Raw genomic sequence first — 13,762 nt, 5'->3', positions numbered from 1 at the left:
CAGGGGTGTGGCCCCATTACTTGCTGACATGCATCCTCAGATCTAAAGAAAACCATTGACAAGCTCTTCAAAACCCACAGAAATCCAAGTCCATACTGTGGGCTTTGGCTCATAGACCTGAGTCTGCTGCTGCCCAGCACACCCCAGTGCCTGCCTGCAAAGGTGAATGAGAGGCTTGATACTTAAGGCCTGCCACATCTTTCCTTTCCTTGGTCCCAAAGTACTTTGAATGTACGGCCTCTTGCCTCTCAGAACCTGCCTCCTCCAATTCTAAAATCATACAGGATTTTCCTCAAAACCACCTTTTGGCCCATGAGTCTGAAAAACTTTCCCACCACATTAATAAAGAAAGATTACCACAGAACCCACATCCCATCTCCTAAGAAGAATCATCCTGTATTTGAATCTCATCCTGGTGACTTACCAGTTAGGGTAGTGGCCTTACGTGAATCATTTAACCTCTCTGAGGTTAAGGATTAAAAATAATGTCTGCTTTTCAGATTTTTTCTAAGGATAAGTGATAATGCATGTAAACACCAAGCACAAAGATTTGCACTTTGCTCACTAATTTCATTTTTGCTAAAAAGCAACAGCAGAAATAAAAAACACCCACACACCCTTTCTGACACCCTGGCCTTATGATGAGTTTAGGCATTAAGTCATCGACGAGGTAGGGAAGCTGTGCCAGAGCTTAGAGTCATGAAAATAGAGGACAGGAAGTAAATGTAGTCACCTTCTGGCCAATTTTCCAAACAAAGCAGGACCCTTCTGTAAGTCCACCTCAGGAACCACATGCTTTCATTCTTTCCATCACAAGAAACTCACTCCTTCACAATGCAGCATGCTCAGCTTTATTCGTGTTTATTAATTCATTTGACAAATGTTTATGAAATATGTAGCATATGCCAGAAACTCTGCCAGGTGTTGAAGATGCAATGAGCAAGACAGATGCCAACTCCATCCTCTTGGCAAACCTAATCAGGTAAAGAGTTCTCACTTTTAGGACGTTTTTTATACAACAGTGTGTTGAACAATCAAAGCAACTGGATTTTTGCTTTCACTGTTCCTGCAGGTTCTGGTCACTCTTGTATAATACAAGGTCCACCATTCAGTCATTAGGGTGTCCAGTCTCATGTAGTTATGAGCTCTCTTAAATCCACCTAATCATTCAGCTACTCACTACCCCACTGCTGAGCTCACACCAGTGGCAGGTGGAAGGCCCCAGGCCAGCTTCTTTTCCTTTCTTCCTCTCCCACTTGCTAGCTGCTAATATCAGCAATGTCAACGATGCCTCTTAGATCTCTCTTCCCTAGGCAACTTAGAATCTTCCCCTCTACATTTATCAGAGTAAGTACTTTGCCAGCATTTCAGAATCTACCATGACCCCCTCAAAGGCAGAGCTGTATGGTGTGTTGCTTTACAGCTAATAATAGCTTCAACTAGAGTCAGTGCATCCCACACACAATCTAAGATAAAAGTAGATTAAGGAAGAAATTTCTGACTGTGGTAGTGACCATGTACGTGTGGCAGGTAATTGTGATCTTGCTAGAATGAGCACATCTCTTTAAGAGCTAACTATAGTTAAGTTTGTGGTTTGGAATCTCCCGCACCCTACCACCATGCCCGAGACCCTTTTATCAATCATACCTATATCTTAACTTAGACTTTGAATTCACTAAAATATCAATAGGTCATAATAAGTAAACACACAACCTGAGATGGACCCCTGCTCTCAAGGGACAAAACACACTTCCTAGTGACTGACAGTTGATGAAAACATACGCGAACAAAGAGTCTCACGATTATGAGGTCTGACAACCCAAATCTACAGCTTTCCTCTTCTTATCTGGAGGCTGCATGGTCAACCTCCCTCACACCCTCTTCAGTGAAGCCTACAGTTGAGCCATTAAACTTCGTGCTATCACATTTCACTTGAGGAAATAGAACGGGAGCCTAGGTGATTTTCCAGAGCTGACGGCCCTTATGTGGTGGAATGAGGCAAGTAGCTGAGCTCTCCTGCATCCCTGCTCAGTGCCTCTTTCGTGTCATCAAGCTGCCACCAAGTTAAGTGTATTTTCTCTAGGGCGCCTGCAGCTTCTTAGTAAAAGAAATTGTAAACGCTGCCTTTTACCTGCGTACTTCCTGAAATCTTTGGTGAAATGATCTGCTGCAAAGTCCTTAGGTTCTATTATGAGTCATTTAAACATCACACATTTCAATCCCTGTTGATTTTACATTACATACCTATATAGAATAAAGAATGCACGCTAATTAGAAGAAAACTTGGCAAAGTACTGACCATGGATATGTTAAGATTATATAACATTGCATCAAAAATGTGGAAGTGAATACATAGAGGTTAAGGAGAAAAACTCTTAGAATTCAGATGTACCCAGTGGTGAGCTTGTAAATGTTTAACAACAGATGGAGTGAAGGCTAGGGATGGGGGCAAAGGAGGTATGACTTATAGCATGTGCCGATTACTGTTGTGTAAATATTGCCACCATGTCTGATTTCAAGTTATTGTGACATCACTGAATGCAGAGATGGGAACAGATGTGCACAATCAGCTCCACAAGTGGGTATGAGACAACTCCAACACTACGAATGCAGCACAGTTAAGGCTTATGCTACCTTATTATTTACTTATTCTTTTTTCTTATATTACATGCCTACTATAAGCCAGGCACTGTACTAGCTACTGGGGATAAATAGGAAGGGAAAGAAAATTTGGTCCTCATCCTCTTAAATCACAGTCTGGTGGTGAGATAGGCATTTATTTAATCATAGCAGCATTTAATTCATTTGACAAATGTTTATGAAATATGTAGCATATGCCAGAAACTCTGCCAGGTGTTGAAGATGCAATGAGCAAGACAGATGCCAACTCCATCCTCTTGGCAAACCTAATCAGGTAAAGAGTTCTCACTTTTAGGACGTTTTTTATACAACAGTGTGTTGAACAATCAAAGCAACTGGATTTTTGCTTTCACTGTTCCTGCAGGTTCTGGTCACTCTTGTATAATACAAGGTCCACCATTCAGTCATTAGGGTGTCCAGTCTCATGTAGTTATGAGCTCTCTTAAATCCACCTAATCATTCAGCTACTCACTACCCCACTGCTGAGCTCACACCAGTGGCAGGTGGAAGGCCCCAGGCCAGCTTCTTTTCCTTTCTTCCTCTCCCACTTGCTAGCTGCTAATATCAGCAATGTCAACGATGCCTCTTAGATCTCTCTTCCCTAGGCAACTTAGAATCTTCCCCTCTACATTTATCAGAGTAAGTACTTTGCCAGCATTTCAGAATCTACCATGACCCCCTCAAAGGCAGAGCTGTATGGTGTGTTGCTTTACAGCTAATAATAGCTTCAACTAGAGTCAGTGCATCCCACACACAATCTAAGATAAAAGTAGATTAAGGAAGAAATTTCTGACTGTGGTAGTGACCATGTACGTGTGGCAGGTAATTGTGATCTTGCTAGAATGAGCACATCTCTTTAAGAGCTAACTATAGTTAAGTTTGTGGTTTGGAATCTCCCGCACCCTACCACCATGCCCGAGACCCTTTTATCAATCATACCTATATCTTAACTTAGACTTTGAATTCACTAAAATATCAATAGGTCATAATAAGTAAACACACAACCTGAGATGGACCCCTGCTCTCAAGGGACAAAACACACTTCCTAGTGACTGACAGTTGATGAAAACATACGCGAACAAAGAGTCTCACGATTATGAGGTCTGACAACCCAAATCTACAGCTTTCCTCTTCTTATCTGGAGGCTGCATGGTCAACCTCCCTCACACCCTCTTCAGTGAAGCCTACAGTTGAGCCATTAAACTTCGTGCTATCACATTTCACTTGAGGAAATAGAACGGGAGCCTAGGTGATTTTCCAGAGCTGACGGCCCTTATGTGGTGGAATGAGGCAAGTAGCTGAGCTCTCCTGCATCCCTGCTCAGTGCCTCTTTCGTGTCATCAAGCTGCCACCAAGTTAAGTGTATTTTCTCTAGGGCGCCTGCAGCTTCTTAGTAAAAGAAATTGTAAACGCTGCCTTTTACCTGCGTACTTCCTGAAATCTTTGGTGAAATGATCTGCTGCAAAGTCCTTAGGTTCTATTATGAGTCATTTAAACATCACACATTTCAATCCCTGTTGATTTTACATTACATACCTATATAGAATAAAGAATGCACGCTAATTAGAAGAAAACTTGGCAAAGTACTGACCATGGATATGTTAAGATTATATAACATTGCATCAAAAATGTGGAAGTGAATACATAGAGGTTAAGGAGAAAAACTCTTAGAATTCAGATGTACCCAGTGGTGAGCTTGTAAATGTTTAACAACAGATGGAGTGAAGGCTAGGGATGGGGGCAAAGGAGGTATGACTTATAGCATGTGCCGATTACTGTTGTGTAAATATTGCCACCATGTCTGATTTCAAGTTATTGTGACATCACTGAATGCAGAGATGGGAACAGATGTGCACAATCAGCTCCACAAGTGGGTATGAGACAACTCCAACACTACGAATGCAGCACAGTTAAGGCTTATGCTACCTTATTATTTACTTATTCTTTTTTCTTATATTACATGCCTACTATAAGCCAGGCACTGTACTAGCTACTGGGGATAAATAGGAAGGGAAAGAAAATTTGGTCCTCATCCTCTTAAATCACAGTCTGGTGGTGAGATAGGCATTTATTTAATCATAGCAGCATGAAAAGTGTAAAATCATAACTGTGATCAATGTTAAGGAGAGGGAGTACATAGTTCCAAAAGGTCATGGAACTGGAGGATGAGAGAGTCAGCTTGCCTGAGGGAGTGATCACTGGATTGAGCTCTGAAGGAAGCTTTGGAGCACCATCATGCAGAGGGGAAAGAGAAGTGATCAAGCCAAAGGCCAGAGCATGTGCAAAAGTCCCGTGGTAAGACGGAAGTTGCCTATGCATGATAATATCTAGACATAATCACCTTTGTCTTTTTCTTTTCCATATTTCCTTCCTGTAAAGGTATCAAAAATCAGTCACAAAGCATCCTGATTGCTGCAGATATAATTAAGGTTTTTACACCAGGAATGCAAAGACAAATAAATATTTAATGCTCTGTTTTCAACTTCTTAAAATAAGTTCTGGGTTGAACCTCATGTCAGAAATAGTTTTGAAAGCCACAGTTTTGAATTTTCAAGAATTGGGTTTTATTGGGAGAAAAAAAATATATCTCTTGAGACTTCAAAGGGAAAGGATATGGAATTTAAGCCTTAGCTGTGCAATGGAGAGAGAATAAAAGAGATCAATTGTACCCCTCTCTAGGCACTGGATGGGGCAGGGGAGGGGGCAGTTAGATGAGGAGTGATCCTCTGGGAAGAAGTCCTGTGGGTCCTGGACAAGGGAACCTGCTAGGAGAGGAGGAGATAAGGCGCACTGCCTCTCTCCAGCACCAGGAGGCAGTGTGGAAGCCAAGCTAATGCTCACAGACCATCGTTGAGTGAGCCCCGGCACAATTCCTAATTGAGGGGCCACATATGCAGTGCCATCATCAGTCTCTGGAGAAGACCTTTCATTTATAGTTGCCTGGAAGTCATCCACAATGACCCAGAAAAGTGACACTCTCCTGGACCCCAAAGTTGTGCTGAGTGTCATTGCAGCTGCCCTTGGTCAACAACCCAGGACATTCATAAATTCTCAAATATAGGGTAGTGCTACTGACACCTCAAGGGGCTGGAGGAGGCATAGAAGGCAGAGCCCTTAACCTCACTGGGGTGGGAGTAGGAAGTGGTAAAACCTGCCTCAGGGCACCCATTTGAAAAACAAAAAGTGGACTGTGTGGCTGGAGTACGGTGCACGTTAAAGAAGGAGGGGTAGCAACCACACCAGAGGGCCTTGCAGACCCTGCTAAGGATGTTTCTGGAGGGTTTTAAGCAGGCGAGAGCCACGAGTCGCTATGTGAGGAGAATCTAGAACTAGAGTGCTTTCTGCTAGGGCCCACTGACGGGCCAGGTTGGTGATACGTTCATCATTCTTGCACTCTGCCTCTCAGATGCTCTGCCCACTATGTGTCATCACTGCTGCTTCTCATGAGCCCCTTGGCTCCCCTGACCCCAGGCTGATCCTGGGGTCCTGATTCTCTTCCCACTGGAAAGAAAAAATGTTAATACACATTACTGGTGAGGGTGTGAGGAAATGAGCTCTGTCCACATACTGGTGAAAATCAATATTGGTACCATATTTTGGAGGACAATTTATAGAAATGTATCACAAAGAAACAACCTAAATATCTGTTAGTCAAATGAAGTATGGTACATGGTACCTCCATATTATGCAACAGTTAGAATGAAGTTGTACCATTTACTGACATGAAAAGATATCGGAAAGAAACTGTAAAGTGCAAAGAGCAAGTTATAAAATTATACATGTAGTGTGGCATGCGCACACGTGTTTGTGTTTGTGTCTTGAACACAATAATATGGAAGATTATTTCAAGCTGATGATGGCGGCTTTCTTTAGAATGGGAATTATGGGGAATTTTCACTTCCTATGGAATGCATTTCTGTAATATTTGAATGCAATTGCATTATTGTGTTTGAAAACATGAGAAGCGATAAAAAGTTAGGGCCATTTTGGAAGTTAGATGAAAAGGAAGCTCTGACAAATGACTGACAGGCTGCCAAGGAGGGTGACCACAAAGATGGGACCATTAGGCTTACTCTTACCATTGACCTTGGATGAGTCCTTCTTCCTCTCTGAGTCTCAATTTCCTTGTCTGTAAAAGGCTGGAGTCAAGAATAATTCTCCTGGAAAAAGCTCAGATCTGCATTTAAATCTCGATTCTTTCATTTGCCAGAGGAATGACTTTGGGAGTGACCTGACTTGACCCTCAGTTTTCCCGCATGTAAAAGGAGACCACCCTAGGCCCTTACAGGGGGTCATGAAGCCCAACAGAGGCCTTGCCCCATTGTGGAGCAGGGTGGGTTCTTATGCAAACTTGGCTTCCTGGTGATTTTTAGAACTTCTTCACCTCTGAGATTCAATAATTCTATACTACTGAGTGGTCTTGCATGAAATCATGACCTAAGTCAAACCTTGCCCTGCTGCAAGAAAGCTTTAACTTACCGCTATGTACTCAAGCTACAAAACTTTTCTATGTTATTATGTGTCCAGTTTCAGGAATTCAAAGGAAATATTAATTCATGATTCCTCCCTTAAAACAATTTGCAATCTAATACGAGATCTGACGGAGAGAGAGAGAACTCTTATTTCACCAACTTGAAATTAAAAGAATATTTCTTTTCACCCTTTTTTATCTCACAAAAATGTGATCTTTTTCTATTGTACAAATCTTGTCAAAAAGGAACATTATGTATATCAAACATTAAAAATAGCTTTGAAAACTCTGAATTTTAGCAAACCGATTGAAAATAATATTTCAAAGAATTCTTACATTTCACAAAAGCTAATCAAGCCCAGTTAACATCATTAATTTACTCATTTATCTCACACGTATTTTGAGTGCTTACTATGTGCGTCGGTGTTAGAGATTACTATTTTTAAAACATACAGAGATTTTTAAAATCTTGTCCCTCGTGGAGCTTACCTTATAGCAGGGATAGGAGGTGAGAGAAATGGATAGTAAACAAATAGCGCAATAAAGGAAAACGGAAAAATATCAGGGCATGAGAGTTCTCATTTTAAATATGGGGGCCAGGTAAAATCTCACTGAAACAAACAAACGAAAACAACAACAACAACAAAAACCCTGAAAATATACAGGAGTAAGTCATGCACGAACAGCAAGTGTAAAGGCCCTGAGGTGAGAGTCAGTATAGGGAAAACATAGCCAAGAAGCAAGCCAGCGCAGATGAAGAGACGAGTCAGAGGCAAGGCCAATGTGGAACATGGCCAGCAAGGCCAAAGAACAGCAGGGAGGCCAGAGGCAGCAAGGAGGTCCTACCCAGAAAGATGGCTGGCAGCTGCCCACCTTTGCCCAATCCTTCTCCCACCTAGAGAAATATTATTCATCTGTACCAAAGGAAAGAAGGGCAACCCACATCTATCATTATTACAGAGGGAAGGTGGAGCTGCACTTGTGCTTGGACATAGGGAATAGTCACAGAAAAGACACATTCCGGGGTCGTGGAGGCCTCTATCAAGTGTTAGAATGTGCTCCGGAGGCAGCCCAGCCTGCCGAGAACATCTCTAAGGACCCCTACATAGAAGTAGATCTAGGGACCTATTCTGTCACTGTGAGACTAGGTCCCTAGATATAATGTTCAAACGACTTAACCAAGAAGTCTCTTGTGGTAGCAGTTGACCCAAGATAAAAAGTGAACTTGGTCTTCCCTGTATGATACTGACCATCATGACCATCACCACACCTTTTTATAAGTAGCAAAAAGAATAAAACCACCCTTTGATCCTCTTTGAGGGGGAAAAAAAAAGCAAAGTTGGGAAGAGACAAGCAGTAGGTAAGGTCAGAGAATAACAGGGACCAGCTTGTGCAAGGCTGCACAGGCCACTGAAAGACTTTGGCTCTCTGCACAAGACAGGAGCACTGGAGAGTTTTGAACAGAGGAATGACGAGCTCTGAGTTAGATTTTAAGGAGCAAGGGTGGAGAAAGGGAGACCATGTAAGAGGCTCACCTAAGAATACTGCTGAGAGACAGTGGAGGTGAGGTCAGAATGGGAGCTGAGGAGGTGGTGAGAAATGGTAATGTTCTAGTGGTAATGTGTGTTTTGAATGTGGAGACAGAGGACTTACTAAGGACTGGATGTGGGGTGTCAGATGAAGTGAGGGGGCAGGAGTGACTCCTAGTGTTTGGACCTGAGCAATCAAAGGATAGAGTAAGCATTTACTGAGATGAGAAAGAGCAGACTTTAGGGGGAAGATCAAAACTTCTCTTGAGACATTTTATGTATGGACTATTTAACAGACATACAAGCGGAAATGTCTAGTAGGAAGCTAAACCTATAAGGCTTGAGTCCAGGGAAGAGTCTTAGTGAGAGATGAGACTGGAGAGTTAGTCTGTAGATGTCATTTAAAATGCCTCTGGATGAGATCACCAAGCAAGTGGTGAAGTAAGGAGAAAAGCTTCAAGGTCTAAGCCCAGGAACACTGCAGACTGTAGAGGCTGGGGAGATGCAGGGGCACCAGTGAAGGAGATAGATGGGTGACCAGTGGGATATGAAACATTGTAGTACCCTCAAAGGCCCTTAAGGGGAAGGTGTTTCAGAAGAAGGGAGCGACCTACTGTGTCAAATCCTGCTAAAGGGTCAAGTATGGCGAGTACTGAGAATTGACCTTTGGATATGTTGGTATGGAGGCACTGATGACCTTGGTAAGAGCAGTGTCTATCAGGATAAAAGCCTGATTGGAGAGGGTTTAAGAGCTCGAAAGAGAAGAGGAAGTGGAGACATTACCCTGCCCAACGCTTTAAGGAGTTTGACTATAAAGGAGAGCAGAGAAGGGAGACATTTCAGCATGTTTACTCTATGAGAATGATGGAGTAGAAACAACTCATGATGGCTGCAGGAGAAAGAGAAGGTAAGCAAACAAGACAGTGTTTGAATGAGGGCAGAGGCTGGGTTCCATCACACCTGCAGAGGCACTGACCACAGGTAGGAACACGAATCCTTCATCCACAGTAAGGGGAGGAATGGTAGAGGCCAAGGGTACAGATGCTGGAAGGTGCTGGCAGCCAGGCAAGAAGTTCACAGAACTTCTCAGCTTCTGTTTTCTCTGAGAAAACCAGGGCTAGGGTATGAGGACAGAAGAGGGGGCATGAAAGAGAAGAGCAGAGAAGAAATGGGCTGGGGAATAATTTCACTAACTGAAAATAGGGAACAGTAGTAAGCTTAGTAACCATTCCAATAAAGTAATCTGCAAAAAGAACAGCAGAGGTGGAAGGAGAGAGGGATGATCTTGGTTGGAGTGGAAAATGGTATATCATGTGGGTTAAGTTAGGCGGTATGGGCCACAAGTATTCTTATGGTTGAAGATGGAATTTCAGTTGATGCACTGAGTATACAGAATTTGGATATTTATTGAGAAATCAGTAATAATGCCAAATGCCTTACATTAACTGGGTCGCTTAATCCTAACGAAACCCACTAAAAAGCAACTGTTTTTATCAGCACCACTAAATGCAGAATCATTTGAGTTAGGTCACACACATTGAGTGGTAGAGCTGAGATTCAAACCTACATCCTCCTGGCTAGAGAATCCCCACTCCTGAGCTCTCCTCCAATCTGTTAGTTGCAAAGTGCATGTGAAGCTGCAATCTTGATATCAGCAACTGTGTATTCAGCAGAACTTACTGGTAGCATGAGCAGTATGTGGACAAAGCTGGGTGACCCACCTGGTCATCACTTATGAAGCCTAAGTGAAGAGAATAAAAGGATACTGTCTACATAGAAACAGTGAACCATACTGAATTAATTCATAATCCACGAATATAACTGTTCAGAGAGGTAAGTGCGCATAGCCCTATGCTGTTTTCTTAAAGTAAGGCACGCCTATACTTAGAAACATAAACCGTAAAGAGTAGGCGTAGGAAAATCCAAAAGAAGACACTTGTCGAGGGGGTTTTGAGAGGAACACTCACTACTCCCTGAACTTTGTTCAATATCCAGGTCATTAATCTTATCGTGCTACTAAGCATTTAGCATCTTTTAAAACATCAAAACCATTAGCAGTCCTCTCAGTCACACATGACTTACACAAAATACAAATCACACATAATGGATTTACCAAATTAGGTTTCCACAAAAAAGAAAAACTGATAACTGACTTCTTTCATCATTCTTCTGAGTGTTAAAGATCATAGCTCTTGTGATCAGGTCAGATTTCCTTAAATTTTTTAAATAGCCCCACAATATCACATGTTTAAAATCTAATTATTACTGTTATATTATAAACCATTTTAAAAATACTAACGCTACTGATTTAAATTTAAATAATTTCCCCCTTTTCTGAGGTTACCTCCTAAGATTGCAGCAATTTTACCAGATATGATATTTATACCTGTTTTGTCCAATAGAGCAGCCAGTAGCCACATATGGCTATTTAAATTTAAATTAATTAAATTTAATTTAAAATCCAGTTCCACTAGCCACACTTCAAGAGCTCAATAGCTACATATAGCTGGTGGCTACTATATGGACACAATAAATAAAGAATATTTCTACCCCTACAGATGTTTCTTTTGAATAGAGCTGGTCTATACCCTCTTCAGGTTGTAGTCATCCTATTAGACTCAAAAGAAGAAACACGAGCTACCTTAAAAAAGCTAAATTTGCAAGATTTGGGGCATTAGCTTATTAGCACTTGGTTGAGACATGGGACCTGGTTGTACAGTCCAAAGAGAGTCAAACCTAAGCCTCCAGACATTGGTCTGGGCTTCTTTTCAAATAAAATTTCACTCATTACATCAGTGGGATTGATTTCCTATAAAATTCAGATTCTTGACATTTCATCTTTTTCCCAGATATGACGTCCTCTTTATCCCACAAGCTCAGAATTACCTAATGAATTGATTACCATTGTGATCTATTGACCTACTCTCTTAGTATTATTGAAATTTTAAGTGGGCCTTGTCAGAATCTCATTATAATTAGCAAAAACTTCTAAATGAGAGATAGAGTCTGTGCAGTCACCTCTCCTCTTTGGGAAACTTAGCTAGTTTACCGTCTTAGAACTCACTTTGGTTCTACTGTAGATGACCACTGATGCAGAACAACTGCTGACCCTTTATCAACCAGGTTCTTCTGATTGACCCATGGTCTCCAATGGCCCTCCTTGTTCTTGGTACCTTTCTGATTTTTCCAGAATTCTTGGCTCACTTGAATGTTTGTATTCGTTCTTTCTTGCTCATAGAGATTAAAACACTAAATGTCGTTAATAATCCAACATGTGTATAAAAAGCAGCAAGGACTCTAAATGTTACTATTCTGCTTATTTAAAATAATGAAAATTAGGCATCTCCAATTACATCTATTCTTTCTTTTGTATTACAACTGCTTTTTGTACATTCTATATTAACTTTTTCTCTTTTGAGTATCATCAGGAACTTATGAACTTCTGTGTATTTAATTTATTCCAAATAATTACAATTACAACCATTTGTATTCTTTCTGTTCAAATTGTCACAACTTGATGAATAGGAGCCTCTTTAAGTCTTTTCAGCCAAATATATTGGAAATTATCTTCACTTCCGGAAAACAATGAAATCTTCCAGAATCATTCTGATTTTTCTTATTTCTTTAAGTGAAGAATGATACTAGAGACCAAAATCTAGGTACTAATTGAGATTTCTTGATGGTAAAGTGTTTCTGCTACTGCTGGGTCACTTTCATTAACAGAGCTTGAAATATATTTCTTATTAAGGCCATAAATTCACACTTAATTTTTTTCAGTTGAGCATTTATTTGCTATATTCCATTCTCCTAATAATAGAATGTTTCATTTACCACTAAGACTTACTAACATAACTGAACAAAACAAATTTAAATCGTCTCTCAAAAGGTCATTTTTCCCCATAAAGGCCATTTGATATAATTTTTAGGAGAAAATAAAATTCTTTCCTCCAACGCTTGTTTCCATTCTAGCAGGCAAGTTTATTTGGGCTATCCTTCTTGCTATAAATAACCAAAAGTAATGAGCAAAATATTTCTAAAAACTTCTTATAAGCATTGTCAAGCCACCAGGAAAAGTAAGGAATTATCCAGCCAAAACTAAAGGAAATGCAAGAATTCAGGGTAGTAAGTGAAGTACTGAAGTTACTGATGCCCAAAGGCCTATTCAAATTCTGGCAAACTTGGACTTTGGTTTTGACAGTTTTGAGGGCAAGAGCTCAGAAACCAAAGCATATCTAAGACTGGGTGTCTAATTAGAGACCTTCTATATATACCAGGCATAACGCTTAAAGGGCTACTTCCTCAAAATAAGGGTGAACCAAAAGTAAATTACCCTCAGGTACTGGAAGCCCTAATTCACATCACCTAAGCCATCCTAAAAAAAATAAGCCATACATTTAATTAAAATAGTCCCAGACTGATAATGGCCCTAGACACCTGAAAATTAAAAGGAGGAAGGGAGGGAGAGATGGGAGAGATGGGAACAGAGGGGGAGAGAGCAGGAGAGAAGGGGAGAGACGGGGAGAGAGGGAGATGGAGGGAGAGGGAGAGAGGACTTTGGAGAAAGACATCTAGGCCAGAGGTTAGCAAACTATAGCCACAGGCCAAAGCCAGACCATAGCCTGTTTTTGTAAGACCCACGAAATAAAAGTAGTTGTCATGTCATTTTAAGGCTTGTTAAAATAAGGAGAAGAAGAAGAAAGAGAAGAAAAGAAGGAGTGACAGAGACTTTATGTAGCCTGCAAAGCCTAAATTACTTATGATGTTTTTTTTTAATTTATTATTAATATTTATGTCTACAGCACCTGGTCTTCCTGGATGGTCTCCCATCCAAGTACTAACCAGGCCCGACCCTGCTTAGTTTCTGAGATCAGACATCGGGTTTGTTCAGGGTAGCATGGCCATAGACCATGGACTGTGGCTCCACTGAGGCACAAACCCAGGATGTCCTGCATGTAAAGCAGACATGCTAACCTCTACGCTATGGAACAATGTCCATGATATGGTTCTTTACAGAAAATGTTTGCCACTCTCTGTCCTTGCCTTCATCTTAGGACATTGAGCAGTATATAATCACAGATAAATGAGAGCACAAAGAATCAATGTACCATAAGTAAAATCAGCA

The 13,762-nt window shown here is 41.1% G+C and overlaps 1 long non-coding RNA gene and 1 pseudogene across 1 annotated transcript in view; one reads left to right on the top strand and one right to left on the bottom strand.

Annotated features, from left to right (window-relative positions):
- The window catches only part of LOC111730640, a 15,991-nt gene extending 2,780 nt beyond the window's left edge, over positions 1–13,211 (top strand). Inside the window, exons 2-3 of the long non-coding RNA XR_002776766.1 lie at positions 2,103–2,113; positions 13,201–13,211. This is a non-coding gene — a long non-coding RNA (uncharacterized LOC111730640). The remainder of the gene's footprint in view (positions 1–2,102; positions 2,114–13,200) is intronic.
- A 219-nt stretch (positions 13,212–13,430) lies between these two features.
- LOC111730663 lies at positions 13,431–13,546 on the bottom strand (annotated as a pseudogene).
- Positions 13,547–13,762: the final 216 nt, after the last annotated feature.

Source organism: Pteropus vampyrus, unplaced genomic scaffold (genome assembly GCF_000151845.1).
Source record: "Pteropus vampyrus isolate Shadow unplaced genomic scaffold, Pvam_2.0 Scaffold326, whole genome shotgun sequence".
Taxonomy (NCBI): Eukaryota; Metazoa; Chordata; class Mammalia; order Chiroptera; family Pteropodidae; genus Pteropus; species Pteropus vampyrus.
Note: the sequence above shows the minus strand (reverse complement) of the source record. Positions and strands in the feature narration are given on the sequence as shown.